Source organism: Setaria viridis, chromosome 6, assembly GCF_005286985.2.
Source record: "Setaria viridis chromosome 6, Setaria_viridis_v4.0, whole genome shotgun sequence".
NCBI classification, from domain to species: Eukaryota; Viridiplantae; Streptophyta; class Magnoliopsida; order Poales; family Poaceae; genus Setaria; species Setaria viridis.
Genome location: NC_048268.2, coordinates 13,756,745 through 13,775,874, shown reverse-complemented (window position 1 = coordinate 13,775,874; position 19,130 = coordinate 13,756,745). Strand labels below are relative to the sequence as shown.

The 19,130-nt window shown below is 44.1% G+C and overlaps 1 long non-coding RNA gene across 1 annotated transcript; it reads right to left on the bottom strand.

The window, feature by feature from the left end:
- Window positions 1–17,784: 17,784 nt before the first annotated feature.
- Window positions 17,785–19,130, bottom strand: LOC140223058 (uncharacterized). Its single transcript, XR_011898461.1, has 2 exons — window positions 18,182–19,130; window positions 17,785–18,067 (listed from the first exon to the last, which is right to left on the bottom strand). It is a non-coding gene; the product is annotated as an uncharacterized lncRNA (long non-coding RNA).

Genomic DNA, 19,130 nt, shown 5'->3' with positions numbered 1-19,130 from the left:
ACATCGTGCATAAGAGCCACGACTAGAGATACCGCACCTCGAATATTTTCGAGGGCGGGCTGCTCCTCTAGTGGTGGAACTGTAGGCTTCAAGGTGAGCTTTGGGGCTGAGCGGCTACTGCCATCAGCACCAGGCTTCAGGCTTGGGCCCCCAATATCCACACTGGCGGATTTCCTGAAATAAGACAAGTGTCAAAGCACACTATACAAGCAACATCAAGTTCAAATCAGTACTTAGATACTTACTTGGTGGACCTTTTAATCTTGATAGAGGGCCCGGCCCCCAGGCGCAGAGACTTCATGGCGGGTGACGACTTCTTTGGCGTGGCTCCTTGGGTCGCAGATGGATCCTTGCCAGCCTTAGTCATCGTCTCTGCCGCCCGAGTAGTCGGCGTCGGGACAGGGTTGGCCCTGCTGGTAGGAGACTCCTGATCATCCTCAAGCTCAACAATGGTGGGCAATTTCTACTGCACGACTTCAGTAGTCATGTTCTCCACCTCTGTCTCCACCACTACTACCTGCAAATCATCCATGTCAGACTCAAAGTTAGGCGTGATGATAAAGCAAACAACTTATGGGTACTCGATCCTCAGGATCTTGTCCGTATTCAAATGTAATTACCAGATGTAGAACTGTAGGGATACGAGATAGGCTACACTAGCGCAATTCAAAATTTCTACTGCGTAAAACCAGGAAGAACTGCCGTATAAGGATCACGGGATTACCACTCGATGCACTACTAGTGCGGAAGATGTAGATTTGCGTCGATGCAGCGAAGACGATCAACGTAGTCATACGTAGTCGATCAACGTAGTCGTACGTAGTCGATCACGTCAACGTCCAGCAGCTCCTCAGCAGCTCGTCCACATGCAGCAAGATCGCCCTCGTGCCGCGGCTCGTTGTCGGCTCGTCGTGGCTCGTCGGCGGCTCGTCGTGGCTCGTCCGAGTGCTGCAGGCGCAACACCTCCAAGGTATCCACATGTGCAGGGAGGAAGCGTCGCAAGCCGGACTGCTAGATCCGCGAGTTGCAACAGGCGAGGGCGTGGAGGTGCGGCAGATGTGTTTCGCCAAAAGGTGTCAACCCTAGGGCGCCCCCACCCCTCTATTTATAGAGGTTCCTGACGGGCCTCTGGGTCCGAGGCCCATTAGTACTTCTAAACCTAATCCAACTCGGATCAGATCCGAATTGGGCTTCCAGCCCCTTAAGTGTGTGACCCTATGGGTTCGGATACATATAGACATGGCCCGAGTACTCCTACTCGGCCCAATAGTCGGTAGCGGCCTCTAGCAAGACGTGCCAACTCCTATATGCACACGAAGATCATATGAGACGAACCATCACAACATAATATACATGCTATTCCCTTTGCCTCACGATATTTGGTCTAGCTTCAAGTCGACCACTCTTTCTCGATCCTGTGATTCGAAATCCCTTTGTAGTTAACTCTTAACCGTACGTAGCATGGCCATGCATTTTCGGATCCGATCACTCGAGGGGCCCAGAGATATCACTCTCAATCAGAGAGGGGCAAATCCCATCTTGATTGACCATGTCTCATAGCATGCTTCTTGACAAATCCGAAAGCTACCTTTATAACTACCCTGTTACGGCGTAGCGTTTGATAGCCCCTAAGTAGGTCGATCCACATCTTGAATACATGCGACAATCTCAGGTCTAAGGACAAAGCGTATATGTTGTTTAAAGAGAGAACTACTTCTCGTGCTGGGTCAGTCCTAGCACATGTCTCCACATGTGCCCACATTATTAGTTCAACATCTCCATGTCCATGACTTGTGAAACATAGTCATCAACTAATACATGTGCTAGTCTAATATTCATGTGTGTCCTCACATGAACTCCGACTAGGGACAACTTTTGAATAACCATACAAGTAAAGAGTTTCACATACAATTCACATAATTGCAAATCAATTCAAGTAGCCTTTAATGGATATTCAATGAACACAATATACAAATCATGGATACAAATGGAATATCATCATCTCTATGATTGCCTCTAGGGCATACCTCCAACAGTCTCCCACTTGCACTAGAGTCAATCTAGAAGGTACCTAATACCCATAGCTCTTACATGCGCATCATGCTTAGACTGCGGGAGTGGTTTTGTCAACGGATCAGAAATGTTCAGATCCGTGTGTATTTTACATATCTTGATCTCACCCCGGTTAACGAAGTCTCGAATGAGATGAAATCGCCACATTACGTGTTTGTTCTTCTGGTGGTTCCTTAGCTCCTTTGCTTGCGCAATTGCCCCATTATTATCACAGTAGAGATTCAAAGGGCTAGACGCATTCAGGAACACACCAAGCTCAATGAGGAAATTCCTTATCCAAACACCTTGCTTCGCGGCTTCTGAAGCCGCGATGTACTCGGCTTCTATCGTAGAATCGGCCACCGTCTCCTGTTTGGAACTCTTCCAACCAACAGCACCACCATTTAGCATGAACACAAATCCTGATTGTGACTTTGAATCATCTCTGTCGGTTTGAAAACTAGCATCGGTGTAACCTGTTACAACGAGCTCCTCCTCACCTCCATAGATGAGGAACATATCTTTAGTCCTTCTCAAGTACTTAAGAATGTTTTTCACCGCTGTCCAGTGACTCTCACCTGGATCAGATTGGTGTCTGCTTGTCATACTTAGCGCATATGAAACATCTGGGCGAGTACTTATCATTGCATACATGATAGATCCAATAGCCGAGGCATATGGCACTCTACTCATGCGATCCCGCTCATCAACAGTCGAAGGACACTGAGTCTTGCTGAGATGTATGCCATGTGACATAGGCAAGAACACTTTCTTTGCCTCTTCCATGCTGAACCGCTTCAACACTTTGTCAATGTAAGTATCTTGGCTTAAACCTATAAGCCTTCTCGATCTATCTCTATAGATCTTAATGCCCAGAATATATGCCGCTTCCCCTAAGTCCTTCATCAAAAAACTATTTTTCAGTGAAGTCTTTACGGACTCAAGCATAGGAATGTTATTTCCAATCAGTAATATGTCATCCACATATAAGATTAGAAATACTACAGAGCTCCCACTAACCTTCTTGTAAACACAAGACTCTTCTTCGTTCTTGGTGAAGTCAAACCCTTTGACCACTTCATCAAAACGAATGTTCCAACTCCTAGAAGCTTGCTTCAATCCATAAATGGATCTCTGAAGCTTGCATACCTTTCCAGCATTTTTCGGATCGACAAAACCCTCGGGCTGTATCATATACACGTCCTCAGCTAGGTTTCCATTCAGAAAGATGTCTTGACATCCATCTGCCATATCTCATAATCGAAATATGCAGCTATAGCTAGAATAATCCGAATGGACTTAAGCATCACTACGGGCAAGAAGGTCTCGTCGTAGTCAACTCCTTGAACTTGTCAAAAACCTTTTGCGACAAGTCGTGCTTTATAGATGTGAACATTTCCATCCATGTCCTTTTTCTTCTTATAGATCCACTTGCACTCTATGGCTTTAACACCATCAGGCGGGTCAACCAAGTTCCAAACTTGATTGTCTCCCATGGACTCTATTTCCGATTGCATGGCACTCTGCTATTTTTCGGAGTCTGGGTCCATCATTGCTTCTGCATATGTCGCAGGCTCATCAGTGTCCAACAATAATATTTCCCGCATTTCGTGGAGCCTTGCTGACCTTCGTGGTTGTGGTGGTGCTTCTCTTGCCATGGGTATCTCAACTTGTTCTGCTATGTTAGCATCACTCATTGATTCTTGCCCGATCGGCTCATCTTGAACTTCTTCAAGATGCACTGTCTTTCCACTCTTTTTTCCTTTGAGAAACTCTTTCTCTAGGAAAACCTTGTTCCGAGCGACAAACACTTTGCCTTCTGATCGGTTGTAGAAATAATATCCCAAAGTTTCCTTTGGATATCCCACGAAAATGCACTTATGCGACTTGGGTGTGATCTTGTCCGACTGAAGTCACTTGAAAAACACTTCACATCCCCAAATCTTTAGAAAAGACAAACTAGGAACCTTTCCAGTCCATATCTCATATGGTGTCTTAACTACGGATTTAGATGGTACCCAATTAAGTGTGAAAGCTGTTGTTTCTAGAGCGTATCCCCAAAATGACAACGGCAGGTCCGACTGGCTCATCATTGATCGAACCATGTCTAACAAAGTTCAATTACGTCGCTTGGATACACCGTTTCTCTGAGGTGTTCCAGGCGGCGTAAGTTGTGGAACAATTCCGCAACTCTTTAGATGATTGCTAAACTCGTGGCTCAAATACTCGCCTCCACGATCAGATCGTAAGGCCTTAATTTTCTTACCACGCTAATTTTCAACTTAATTCTGAAATTCCTTGAACTTTTCAAAGGTTTCAGACTTGTGCCTCATTAAGTAGACATAGCCATATCTACTAAAATCATCAGTGAAAGTTATGAAGTATTGGAATCCTCCTCTAGCTGTCGTGCTCATTGGTCCGCATGCATCACTATGTACGAGTTCCAACAAGTCTACTGCTCTCTCAGAAAATCCTGTGAAAGGCGTCTTGGTAATCTTGCCTAGCAAGCAAGCCTCACATGTCTCGTATGATTCAAAATCAAACAAAGTTAGAAGTCCATCAGAATGAAGCTTCTTCATGTGCTTTTCACTTATATGACCCAAACGACAATGCCACAAGTAGGTAGGACTCAAATCATTAGGCCGAGGCCTTTTAGCACTTACGTTACAGACAAGTGAACCATCAAGATTTAAAACAAATAATCCATTCACAATGGGTGCAAAAGCCATAAACAAATCATTCTTAGAGATCACACAACCATTGTTTTCACTCGCAAATGAATAACCATCCTTCATCAAGCATGAAGGAGACAAAATGTTTCAACTTAAACTAGGAACGAAATAACAATTATTCAACTCCATAATAAATCCTGACGGGAGGTGGAGTTGCATCGTCCCGACGGTCAACGCAGCAACTCTTGCATTATTGCCCACGCGGAAATCAACTTCTCCTGTTTACACGCTTCTACTTCTTATCATTCCCTGCATCGAATTGCAAATATGAGCAACCGATCTGGTATCAAATACCCAAAAATTAATAATTGTATCAGCGAGAAAAATGTTGTCTATAACATTAACAACAAGCGTACCTGAGGTAGAAGTACTCTTACTTCCGCCATTCTTCAACGAAGCTAGGTATTGCTTGCAGTTTCTCTTCCAGTGACCCAGTTCATGACAGTAAAAGCACTCTTTGTCTGGAGCAGGTCCAGGTCCAGCTTTAACCTTGGGCGCTGGGTTTGGCTTGGACGTTCTAGCCTTGCCCTTCTTCTTCCAAGAATTGTCCTTCTTCTTAAAGCTAGGCTTCTTCTGTATAGCCATCACATGGCTGGTACTAGTGCTTTTCTTGATGTCAGCCTCTGTTGTTTTAAGCATGCCACACAGCTCATTCAGACCCTTCTCCGTCCTATGCATATGGTAGTTCGAGATGAAGTTCCCATAGCTAGGCGAAAGAGACAAAAGAATGAAATCAGTGGCCAACTCTTAGCCCAGTGGGAAGCCCAGCTTCTCCAACCGTTGAGTGTAACCAACCATCTTGATTACGTGTGGTCCTACTGCTGCGCCTTCTGCTAGCTTGCTCTCCACAAAGGCCTTAGACACATTGAACCTTTCACTCCTGGCCTGTGTTTGGAACATGTCTCTAAGCGCCACGATCATATCGTGCACCTCATGGTTTGTTTCGAACTGCATCTGCAGCTCGGGTTCCATGCAAGAAAGCATAAGGCAGCTTACTTCGAGGTTAGCATCACATGCTTTCTTGTAAGCATTCTTAGCAGCAGCGGGTGCATCATCAGCAGGTTCTTCTGGTAGTGGGTTGTCTAGAACATCTACCTTTTTCTCAGCCCTGAGAACAATTCTTAGGTTGCGGATCCAATCCGAGTAGTTTGTTCCATTCAACTTGTCCTTCTCAAGGACCGAACGCAAAGCAAATGGTGTAGTGCTGCTAGGTGCCATTTAATCTACAACAAAAGTAATGCAAAATACACTAAGACAAACGTATCCGTGATAGAGCAATCACATTAAACTATTTTAACAGAATCTACTCCCACTAAAATCAATATCCCTCTATTGAAACTTAGTGATTCAGGATCCACAACTAACAAGTCTACTAGTGAGCTTTAGTAACACCGCTAGCAAACAAGGTAGATCGGTAAGCAACTTTTGCTAATCATATCACATATGACTCCTATTGTTGGGTGACATCTCCATGTCTCGGCGCCCAACCTTTATGCCCCAAGGTCCTTAACCGTTAAGTTAACCTTGTTAAGCAAACCAACCCTTATGCGTGTAAGTGTTCGACACAAACCCGTCTAATCAAGGAAAACTGGTGGCACCCTAATTTCATAGACCCACCACTAATTGTACAAGACATGGGACGGTGCAAGTTTTAGTTGGGAGGGCATACTAACTTAAACTTTGTGAGTGATCATTCTACTTCTAACATCACAGCATGCAGAAAGTAAAACATAAACAGAATAGCATTCACATAGTTGTGACACAGTATGGCCGGTTTTCATATGGTGATCTCCATCTCCATAGAACCTGTTCACCATGGTGATCTCCATATCCATGTTCCATGTGCGCCATCCTCCTGGTGATGAGTCCTCCAAGAACTAGAACATGCTATTACGCCTAATAGTTAGTAAAGAAGCTAGTAATGAAGATTACATAGTTGCTTGGATCATCACAGATTGGTACGCAGACCATTAAATACAATAAAGTGACAACACATATGGCTCCTGCCGTGTTGCCGTACGCGCGACACGCGGGTCACGAATGAGTTACACACATGCATCACATACACAAAAGGGCCATACTGATCACAAGATACATACATCCTGCAAAATAGAGTTAAGCGTCCTAACGTTCCAAACTTCGGAGGCCCCAAACTCCATCTTCCAAGCTGAATTTGGGAAAATCTAATTTCGACAAAAACGGCAAAGCCGTTGAATTTCATGTGTAACTTTTTCTGTACATCAATTTTTATATAAAATTCGCCCCGATCCGAGATCGTACCGAAAAGTTACGGCTGATTTACCGAAGCATACGCATACGGCAAAAATCCTGACCCCGGTAGTAGATCTCATCTACTATTGCACATCTAATGCGTCTGGCGTATGACCCTGGATTTCGATTCGACCAATCATATTGATCTTCGCTCACTTCAACTGAAATTACGTGTATCACTTAACTCCGATGGCGGAAATCGACCGGTAGGACTATGTCGTTACACTACCATTGCAGCAAGAGCACGAAACCAGGATATAGATCAAAATAAAAACTCGCATATCTCCATATGCACACATCCCGAATCCAAAACTAAACAGCTACGGCTCTGATACCACTGTAGGGATACGAGGTAGGCTACACTAGCGTAATTCAAAATTTCTACCGCGTAAAACCAAGAAGAACTGTCGTATAAGGATCACGGGATTACCACTCGACGCACTACTAGTGCGGAAGATGTAGATTTGCGTCGATGCAGTGAAGACGATCAACATAGTCGTACGTAGTTGATCAATGTAGTCGTACATAGTCGATCATGTCAACATCCAGCAGCTCCTCAGCAGCTCGTCCACGTGCAGCAAGATCGCCCTCGTGCCGTGGCTCGTCGTCGGCTCGTCATGGCTCGTCGGCGGCTCGTCGTGGCTCGTCGGTGGCTCGTCCGAGTGCTGCAGGCGCAACACCTTCAAGGTATCCACACGTGCAGGGAGGAAGCGTCGCAAGCCGGACTGCTAGATCTGCGAGTTGCAACAGGCGAGGGCGTGGAGGCGCGGCAGATGTGTTTCGCCAAAAGGTGTCAACCCTAGGGCGCCCCCACCCCTCTATTTATAGAGGTTCCTGACGGGCCTCTAGGTTCGAGGCCCATTAGTAGTTCTAAACCTAATCCAACTCATATCAGATCCGAATTGGGCTTCCAGCCCCTTAAGTGTGTGACCCTATGGGTTCGGATACGTATAGACATTGCCCGAGTACTCCTACTCGGCCCAATAGTCGGTAGCGGCCTCTAGCAAGACGTGCCAACTCCTATACACACACGAAGATCATATGAGATGAACCATCACAACATAATATACATGCTATTCCCTTTGCCTCACGATATTTGGTCTAGCTTCAAGTCGACCGCTCTTTCTCGATCCTGTGATTCGAAATCCCTTTGTAGTTAACTCTTAACCGTACGTAGCATGGCCATGCATTTTCGGATCCGATCACTCGAGGGGCCCAGAGATATCACTCTCAATCAGAGAGGGGCAAATCCCATCTTGATTGACCATGTCTCATAGCATGCTTCTTGACAAATCCGAAAGCTACCTTTATAACTACCCTGTTACGGCGTAGCGTTTGATAGCCCCTAAGTAGGTCGATCCACATCTTGAATACATGCGACAATCTCAGGTCTAAGGACAAAGCGTATATGTTGTTTAAAGAGAGAACTACTTCTCGTGCTGGGTCAGTCCTAGCACATGTCTCCACATGTGCCCACATTATTAGTTCAACATCTCCATGTCCATGACTTGTGAAACATAGTCATCAACTAATACATGTGCTAGTCTAATATTCATGTGTGTCCTCACATGAACTCCGACTAGGGACAACTTTAGAATAACCATACAAGTAAAGAGTTTCACATACAATTCACATAATTGCAAATCAATTCAAGTAGCCTTTAATGGATATTCAATGAACACAATATACAAATCATGGATACAAATGGAATATCATCATCTCTATGATTGCCTCTAGGGCATACCTCCAACAAGAACTTCATCAGCGGACGACTTCTTGGCCACCCACTTGATAGTGACAGTATGCGCCTTCTTTGTGGGTGGTGCCAAGCCAGACTCCAGGACTCTTTCAGCTTCATGCTTGGTCGTCTGGGAAGACGACCCCACCTTGTCGGAAAGGTGGGGCTTGACAACAAATTTTTTAGCAGTCTTTGACTCGGAGCTGCTGAAGGAGGACCAGTCCTCCAATTCTTCCTTCTCCTCCTCCTCCCATTTGATCGCCTTCTGCACAGCCACAAAGGACTGTGCACGTGGAGTAACATCAGCTCCAGGTGGAGGAGGGTTGGAGCAGTACAAGTGAAGTTCTTGCTACAAATAGAAAATAAGTCAAATACATTGACAGACACCTAAATCAGTATTTGGGGCTGCAAGCCACGGGTACTTACTGGGTTTGGCGGGTTGGTCACGTAGTCTTCTCTCAAGACTGTAGGTATGCTCCTGACATGCTTGAAAAAGCGCTTCAGCCGCGTCATTACTTCATCCATGAACAAGTCGTGCTACGTCATCCGTGATGGGTCATTGGGACCCGAGTAGTCGTAGCCTCATGTGCAGCTCAGCTGCAGGGGCTGGACTCACCTCCTCGTGAAGCTAAAGGCCTCACCGACGCCGGTTAGACCTTCTGTCTTGAGTGCGGCAATCTTCGCGATCAGAGCCGGCAGTTTGAAACTGTCGGCAGTACTCGGCTCGCCCAGCTGTACAAATTGCACATCACCACATGAACCATAAAGAGCAATTTTAAACATTATACAAGTTAACAATTAGGATTACAAGTTCATGACATACATGGATCAAATCTAAAAATTAAATAAATGAGCTCAAAAAAATAAGTCTTGGACTGATGACAACAACAACATGAGATTAAACATTAAGGTTTAAGTTTTCCTAATATCTAAGTCATGAAGAGAACACATCTACACAGTGGATACGTTAGATTAACGCAAAAGAAACGATGGTGTAGTTGCCCAAGAACACCATCGAAGCAACAATGACCACTCTAGTCAATCATCACCCACCCTTAGATCGGAGGGGTAAAAGTGACCGAACACGGCCTTCGATTCACCTGCAACTTTAGTGAGCAATAGCAACATGAGTACAAAAGGTACTCGCAAGTCTTACGCAATTATATAACAAGGAGCATGCATAAGGGTGAACAATGAGTAAGGCTTTAAGGTTAAGTAGATTTGCAAAAGCCTATCTCATCCTATCCTTAATTTTTGACCATAAGCATGTGAATAACACCCTATGGACAGCTAGCAAGTTTTATTAATCTTGCCCTAACCTACTTCAAATTTTAGTTAAAACAATTACATCAACATGGTAACATAGAGCATAAATATGTGAACAAGTATACATAAGCATCCGATGACTCTACGATGAATTCATGGGACTTGAGCTTGCTCATAACCGAGAGCGTAGCAATTCGAATTGATTTATCCTTGCAAGGGTGTACTCTTTACCCACACGACTCGAGGACCTTGCAGCTCGCACACCCGATCAATGGTGCGCAAGGGGGTACTCATACCAACCCTTTCCAAACCACCCCAAACTATAAGTAAAACACGCCTAGCTTGTGTGGAGGACGACCTAGGTCCACCGGGGACACTCCTAGGCTTCTCAACATAGTCCGAGGACCACACATATAGGACCATGCCTCATAGAGCGAGACAAGTAAGGTATTAGGCTTATTCATCCCATTCGAGAACATGTGGTAGCATGAAAAAGGAGTTCAAACCAACGTCAACAACGGACAGTCCTTAATAGACTCAAGCGATCTATGTCAACTCCATTCTCGTAACCCTACACACCGCTCAAATCTCGTATCCAATTAACCATCACGTTCAATTACTCAACAATATTAAACATCCATACTAGAACTGGTGTTGATTAACCTATAACCATTCCCTTACCAAAGTGATCATTCTAGTCTAAGCATGGATAAGCAATTAACAAGATTAATTCATTATTACCCATACTACTTGAGCAACAAGATATATGATAACAAAGCAAGGGAGGCCATAGTAACAAAGACATAGGTTCTAACAATGCAATAAGATAGGTAACCCACATGCATCCCATATACATGCATCCCATATATATACATAGTAACAAATTATTTAGAAAAGTAGGATAAGTATGCATAGCTACTTGCCTTGGTTTTCCTCGGGTTCAACCTCAACCTCTACTTCGGCCTCAGCTTCGGGCTCAACGGTCACGTTCTCCGGCAAGTCGCTCTCTAAAATGAATCAAATGTGCGCATGCATTAGAGATGATGCTATGAGTGCAAATGCTCATGAAATGCATGGAAAAATAATAGAAACAGTAAGGAATGAATTGTTAACATAACAATCACACCCACAACAGTAACCAATCATCAAGATTAAATGGAATGATCACCTTAAATGATTAATCCACTAACAAGCATGATTTGCAAGATTAAAATCATTGGTTAAGCAACAATTATGAAATAAATCACACTAATAGAGGATCACAAAACATGATCATGAGAGTTGGATTCACCTTAAAATCTATTTTCATTAATGAGGTATAAAATAAACAATATAAAATATTATTAAACACATTAAATCATAAAAGGAATGTAAATCAACAAGAAAAACATAAATATCATTTTTCCTGGATTCTATACAGAAAACACAGGCAAACAGAAGTGGTTTCAACATTTTATCATTTTTCTACTATTTATTATACAAATAACAAGATTAAGATAGCAAGCAAGAAATAGATTTAATACAGTGCAAAAACCACAGGTTCTACTTAAAAAAGTTGCAGATCTGGAGCATACATGATAAATGGAAGCTAAAAAAATTGGTTCCACCATTTTTGGATCATCACATGATTTATAAAGCATTTAACAATTCTAGAACAAAATAAATCATAGAGCAAGACCTACAACAGTAGCATGCACAATTTTAAAATAAACTAGATATCAACAGGAATACAACAAAATAAGTTTTGCATTTTTAGCACTTTTTACACATTTCTATGCTTTTCCAAAGTTCTCAGCCATCTAACTCTAGGAAATAAACAAAATCGAGGTTAATTTGCATCTAAGCCCTTAGATCTATTAGTGGCTTGCACTTGGGTCCCTAGATCTTTCCCCATACCCCCCTCTCCTTCTCTATCTTCTCTCACCCAAACACACCCACAGACATAGGCACGATGGCCGGTGGGGCCAGCCGTGGCCTTGGCTTGGCCGGCAACTGGGAAGTGCGGCACAACGTAGCAAGGATGCGAGGGCGCGGCACCCTAAGGCCATGGGGGCTCACCAGCAACAACCCCGCAGCACAGAGGAGGCAGCACCGCGGAGCTCTAGGGGCGGTAGCGGAACGGCGGACGAAGCTCACCGACGAGCGCCCTGCACGGTTGAGGAGGAAGAAAGGTGAGGGGCAAAATGGATGCGCAAGATCTAGGGGGTGCTGTGGCTACGAGGAATCAAGCCGAGACTCACCAACGGCAGTGAATCGGGCCGGCAATGGAGGGGAGCTCGAAGGTGGTGGCAGCGGCAATGGAGGTTGAGGAGCTTGGGTTTCGGAGAGGCCGGCATCGGGCTTGAAAAGGCAAGGGGGAGCGAGGGAAAGGGAGGCATTTCACGTGGGCGAAGCCACGGTGGCCAGTCCGATCGCGACAGCTGAGCAGACACCGCTGCTGCTGCCCAACCGGCGAGAAGGAGGCGCGGGAGAGGAGGAAGGAGGCGCTGACGAGTGGGCCTGGCCGATTTTCAAACCGTTCAACTTCTCCACTTGAAACAACCCAGCTACAGGCACCCAAAAATACTCATTTGAAAGATAAAATCACAAGGAAGATAATACCACAAGAATAACATCCAGAATTGATCAGGTTTGCACACAATTGATAAAAGAAAACAACTAAAAACTGAAACTTAAATAATTTTTTAACATGGGAAAATATCATTGAAAAATTAAGTAAAATTACTGTAAAATCATCACATTGCACCTACTATCTAAATAAAATAATAGGAGGCACAATTGCATAGCAGAAATTTGAGTTGCTTCACAAGTTAGAATTTCAACGATAAACAACAATTTCATGAATGCTTATGCATTGATGCTCCATTATGCACAAATGATGCTAATGTTAACATGTTAAGCTTGTTTAGCAACTTTGGATCGTGACAGCCTACGTGGCCCTGGAGCGCAGCGTCGGGCACTACGAGGCCTTTAGCAGCCACGATGCCAGCCGGTTCCTGTGCCGCATCGCTGCCGACGCCCCCTCGCTAAGGAGGCTCCGTGTCGGTCCGCCCCGGCACTTTCACATCTATGTTCCCAGCGTGCATCTGATCAGGGTCATCGTGAACCTCCCCGCAGCTGGAGGAGCTCGTGCTGTCGCACATGATCCTGCCCGACACCATGCTGTCGGCCCTCCTCGACCACTACCCGCGCCTCGAGCGGCTCAACCTCGGTGGCTGCGTCACGTGCGCGCTGACGGCGAGAGAGGTGCGGAGAAGATTAAAGAAGATGATCAAGCACTTCACGCTGCCATGTTGTGTTGCATGCCCTTCAGATGGCTTATGTGTGAACACTCTTAACTATAAAGGGCCTACAGAGAGAGCATGAGGCTCCATAATTCTGTCTATTAGCAATCTCAAAAAGAAGTATGTCTATAGCAAAGGTTTAACTTCAATTCTGTAATCCATAATTCTCATATGGCTTATTTCTAAGGGGCTGTTTGGCAACAGAGTGTTAAAATTTAACACCCATCATATTGGATGTTTGGATGCTAATTAGGAGTATTAAATATAGACTAATTGCAAAACTAATTGCACAGATGGAGTGTAATTCGTGAGACGAATCTATTAAGCCTAATTAGTCCAAGATTTGACAATGTGGTGCTACAGTAACCATTTGCTAATGATGGATTAATTAGGCTTAATAGATTCGTCTCACGAATTAACACAGGGTTCTGCAATTAGTTTTATAATTAGCTCATATTTAGTTCTCCTAATTAGCATCTGAACATCCGATGTGACACTATTAAAGTTTAGCCTATCATATTCAACCAGTCCCTAAGTATGTCCGGATGAAATGGAATGCCTATCCGTATATGCTATTAGCCTTATCCGTATATGCTATTAGCCTGGTTATGAAATGACCATGGAATGGCTATCGGAATATGCTATATGAAATGGCTAAGCCCTTGTTTACTTTCCAAGTTGGGAGTTGCAAAATTGACATTTTGCCATAAATGCGACACTGTAGTGTTTCATTTGTATTTGTGAATTATTGTCCAAATATTGACTAATTAGGCTCAAAAGATTCGTCTCGCAAAGTATAATAAAACTGTGCAATTAGTTTTTGATTTCGTCTACATTTAGTACTCCATGCATGTACCGCAAGTTTGATGTGATGGGAAATCTGCTTTTTGCATAGTGTCAAAGTTGGAAGTTTGGAGGGAAGTAAATAAGGGCTAACAGTGCACCGTCGGGCTTTTCCCTTGGGAACTTGGTGGCCAATACCCCATCTGCTATTGGTCGAATGGCCGACTATGGATGGCCGACGGGAAATGACCGACCGTATACTCTTGACTATTTGATTTTCCGATTGTATATGTTGATGGCCGACTGTTTTAAAACAGTTAGCTATTATTAGGATTCTAATAGTGAGTAATGTTCGAACTCTGAATTATAAAGAATAACTTTATCTAAAAAAATCAAAGAATGAAGAAAGAGTTATTTCCGCTGGGATCTAATTTACGGACCACCGGACGCTTCCGTATGTCCGGTCAATTTTCCCACACCTATCGGTCTGGCTCGTCCGACGTGCATCCCCTTCCCTATCCTCTTTTTAAGGGTGTGTTTGGTTGACTGTAGCTTTTGCAAAAGCTGTTGTTAGCTATGAGCTGTGGAAAAGCAGCTGCGAGAAAGTTGTTGTGGGAAAAGTAGAAGACTATTTGGTTAGAGCGGCTGTGAACTGTAGGCTGTTTAAAAAATACCTGTAATGCTCCTAAAGATTTGTGGGTGTGTTTATATGCAAATTGCTCGTAACAAAATAATGTGTTCACTAATTTGCATGTAAATAACTATTTTAGAAAGGAAAAAAAATAAATTTTATACATTCTTGATCCACCAAAGTTATTGGTCTATTAATATCAAATATTGTCCCCTAAAGGTCTGTGTTTTGATCCACCAATAAAAGGTCTGTGTTTTGATCCACCAGAGTTATTGGTCTATTCATATAGAATATTGTCCCCTAAATGTCTGTGGGTGTGTTTATATGCAAATTGCTTATAACAAAATAATGGGTTCCCTAATTCGCATGTAAATAACTATTTTAGGAAAAAAATAATTTTTATACATTCTTGATCCACCAAAGTTATTGGTCTATTAATATCAAAACAATATTAATATCAAAACAATATTCAAAGCAGTATCCACCAACGTAGTGAATTAAAAAGAAAGTAGTCCCAAATTGAACAAATATATGCGATAAAGATTATGTACAAAATTTTTACGCAGAAATTTATACGACCAAAAATTCATATAAAATTATTTGCGTGCAAAAAAGTTTGTGATCAAACTTTCGTGAAAATAATAGCGGGGAATCTTTTGGACAGAAAACTTTGAGAAAACAAAAGAAAACGAAAACAAAAATTTGTGAGCAAAAGATTCGAGAAAAATATATAGAAGAAAATTTTAGAAAAAAAATTGGAAAACAAGAAAAAGAAACAAAATAGCCTAGCGCCGCCGCCGCCGGCAGGCAAGCTCGCCTCGGCACTCCCGGCGGGGGACCTTGTCGAGAATGCCCGCGCGCCGCCGTCCTCAGTGGGAGAGCTCCCGCCGAGGAGGCTCCCCGCTGCCCGGTGTCGCCGCGCACCCCGCCCTGGCGCCGCCGCTCCCCGGCGGGAGAGCTCGCCCCCGGGACCGCGCGCCGCCGCTCACCGCGGAGGAGGCTCCCCGCTGCCCCGCGCCGCCGCACCCCGCCGGCCACCGAGCAGCCCCGGCGCCGCCCCTCGCCCGCCGTCGTCGGAGCCAGGGACGCCGGCCCCACCGCCGGCTCGCGCTCCGCTGCTGCCGTTGCTCGGGATCGAAAGTAGCTGGCGACGGCACCGAGAGGAGAGGAAAAGGTAAGGAGAGAGATGGAAAGGATGAATGGAGCGCTGAGTTGAAACGGTGATAATTATTTCTGTTATAGCGGGGCCCGCCATGTGGAGAAGAACAGGAGAAGGAAGTGGCGTCGACCGGAGGGAAGGAAAGTTCAGGGCGATTGTAGAATCAGCTTCGCGATTTCCGCCTTCGATATAATTATCAAAATGATGAATGAGCAAGGTAAAGTCCAAAGAACTGCTGGTTTTCTTTGATGAAACTAAAAAAATGGTCCGTTATAAGAAGGCCAGAACTAAGCAAGTGGTGAACAATAACGCAAAAGGAACTGCACATTGTTTACTGGTATGTATTTTGAGAAAACGGCAGGTAGAACAAACTGCTAGTTTTACTGTGATGAAATTAAAACAGCAGGACTTGTAAGGAGATCAGAACTAAGGAAGTTGGGGACACCAAGACAGAAATGAATTGCACACTGGTAACTTACATGTATATTTTTTTTAAAAAAAAAGCTTTAGAACTATCAATAAAAAATTACCAATGAAAAATAGCATTATGTTTACAAGCATCCTTGATTAATGATTACTCACAATTAATTATTGGAATATGTGTTGCTGTCAAGCAAAACAGAGGACACACGGAGTAAGAAAATGGTTGAACTTAAAGAAAAAGAATTGTTTTTTAGTGAATAACAGAATTAACCAATCATGTGGTAGTGATTCATCTCTATTGTGATCATAAAACTATAAAAAGTGATTACTAACGTAAGTGGTAGCAATTCATTTAAACATGACTGTAAAAATTAGGTTCAGTTTGCGATTTAAATTACGATGAACTAAGGGCCTGTTTGGCAACAAGGTGTTAAAGTTTAACACCCGTCACATCGGATATTTGGATGCTAATTAGAAGTATTAAACATAGGCTAATTACAAAATTAATTGCACAGATGGAGTGTAATTCACGAGACGAATCTATTAAGCTTAATTAGTCCATAATTTGATAATGTGGTGCTACAGTAACCATTTGCTAATGATGGATTAATTAGACTTAATAGATTCATCTCGCGAATTAGCATAGGGTTCTGCAATTAGTTTTATAATTAGCTCATATTTAGTTCTCCTAATTAGCATCCGAACATCCGATATGACACTATTAAAATTTAACACCTCATATCTAAACATCCCCTAAAGCTAAACACATGACTGCCCCAACATACAGCATGGACTTGTACTCCTGCCCCTAATGGTCCTGTCATTCGGATTGGACAATAATTGTCTATAACATCTAGGGTAGTCAGTTTCTCTCTCCTGCCTCTTACGGTCTGACCTGCATACGGATGCATGAACCGAGTTCAGAGCTTCACACAAGCATGAGCAGATGAAAGTAACTGAGCTTGAATGTTTTTGCCAAAAACATAGATTAACACCGCCTGGCAGCAACATCTATTCTGCTACACTGTAATGCACATGAGACATGGCATCATGAAGTTGCCAACTTTTTAGTCTAAAAATACAATGATGGTGCTTCGCATCTAAAGGTCCCATATATAAAAAAACAGGAAAACCTCAAGAATCTCTCCAAGTATGCAACAATTTCTCTAAACTTAAAACTAAAGTATAAATATGTAAGGCACAACCTTTAACTCACAATAGTATTTAAAATTAACTACAAATAAGGAAACAAAAGATCTATTGCCTTAGTAGTTACAAAAGAAAGGTATTCCTAGCAAGAATCCTTTTTTGGTTAAACTTCTCGAATGTACTCTTCTGTTAGTTAAGTCCTGAAAGAACATAAAAACATTCATATACATGTTTTTCCCCGAGAATACTATATATGTATTTGTCGCACCACTGAGAGCTAATATGAGAGGGCATAATTATATGGAGAATGACATTTTGCATAATGATATATAATAATAAACATGCCCCGGAAACATGAGCCGTTTATCTGTAACTGATGAGAAATTTGATCAGAAGTTACATAGGATCACAAATTCACAACTCATATTGTTGGAATATAGAATCTTGTCAATTTTCTAGAGGTGGATCAATCTGAATGGAAAAAATCACGATGAGGTCGACGATGAAGGCTGAAGGAACTCCAGCCGCAGCACTGCAACAAGCGAAAACCATACCCTGTACAGCAGCACTGCATTGAAGCTTTGGATCACAACAAGCAGACATCGGGAGCAAAGAATTAGAGATTGGGAGCTGAGATTGGAAAAATCACACTGACTGATTTGAGATCGAAATTTTTTAGGACACTGGACATACACTGTCTGCTCTAGTGCTCTGTGTCTCCACGGCAGCGAGAGCTGCTGCATTTGCACTCTTCAGTAGCATTTCATCATACAGGTTACCTGCACGGACATGGCTCGCCAGCTGGTTTGAAGCACCCACCGTGACCTGGCCAAAAGCTGCACCACCGAGGTGCGCCATGGCTGCAACCGGTGCGACGCGGATGGCGACGACATGCTGTGCTGGTGCTTATCTGGCTAGAAACAAAACTCACAGGCATAGGGACAAACCAATTTTTTGTGCACAAAATAGATGAAAATCGATGCAAACACTCAAGCGGACGCGAGGAGGAGCTCCGTCCACCACCTGTTGAAACCACGCAAAGCCGCAAAGGCCAATAGCGGTGCGCGTGTCTACGCCATCACCATCATGAACGAGCTCCGATGAAGGAGGCTGGATCTACCCAGGGAGGGACATCGTGGTGAGGCCTCACCCGCCGTGCCTGGGGAAGCTCGGCCGCCACCATGTCACCCGACGACCACATGAGGAGGGGGACCGCGCTCCGCCACCGCTCAAGCCGTGCGCGCCGTTGTGTAAGAGAACGGACAACGCGGGAGAAGCGCGGGCTCTCCTCGAACTCTGGTGACGGGGGCAGGCGGAGGTGGGCCGCTAGAGGAGGAGCAGACGGACGCGGCCAGAGGTGGAGCGCGAGGCGGCGGCCGGGGCAAGGGATATGGCAACACCAACGGGAGGAGGAGCATGTGAGCAGCAGAGGCTGCGCGAGGTGGGAGGCAAGCAGTCGGCCGCTGCGCCGCCGTCGCGAAACGTCGAGAAACAAGGCTCGAGATCAACGGCTAAAAGTGTACGCTTGCTGAGATCCGACGGACATTAAAATCACTAAATCAGGCGACGTGGCCTAATACGTGCCCTTCGTCATTCAGAAATGCCTTTAACATTAAGGCACACAAGTACTCCATCCGTAGGT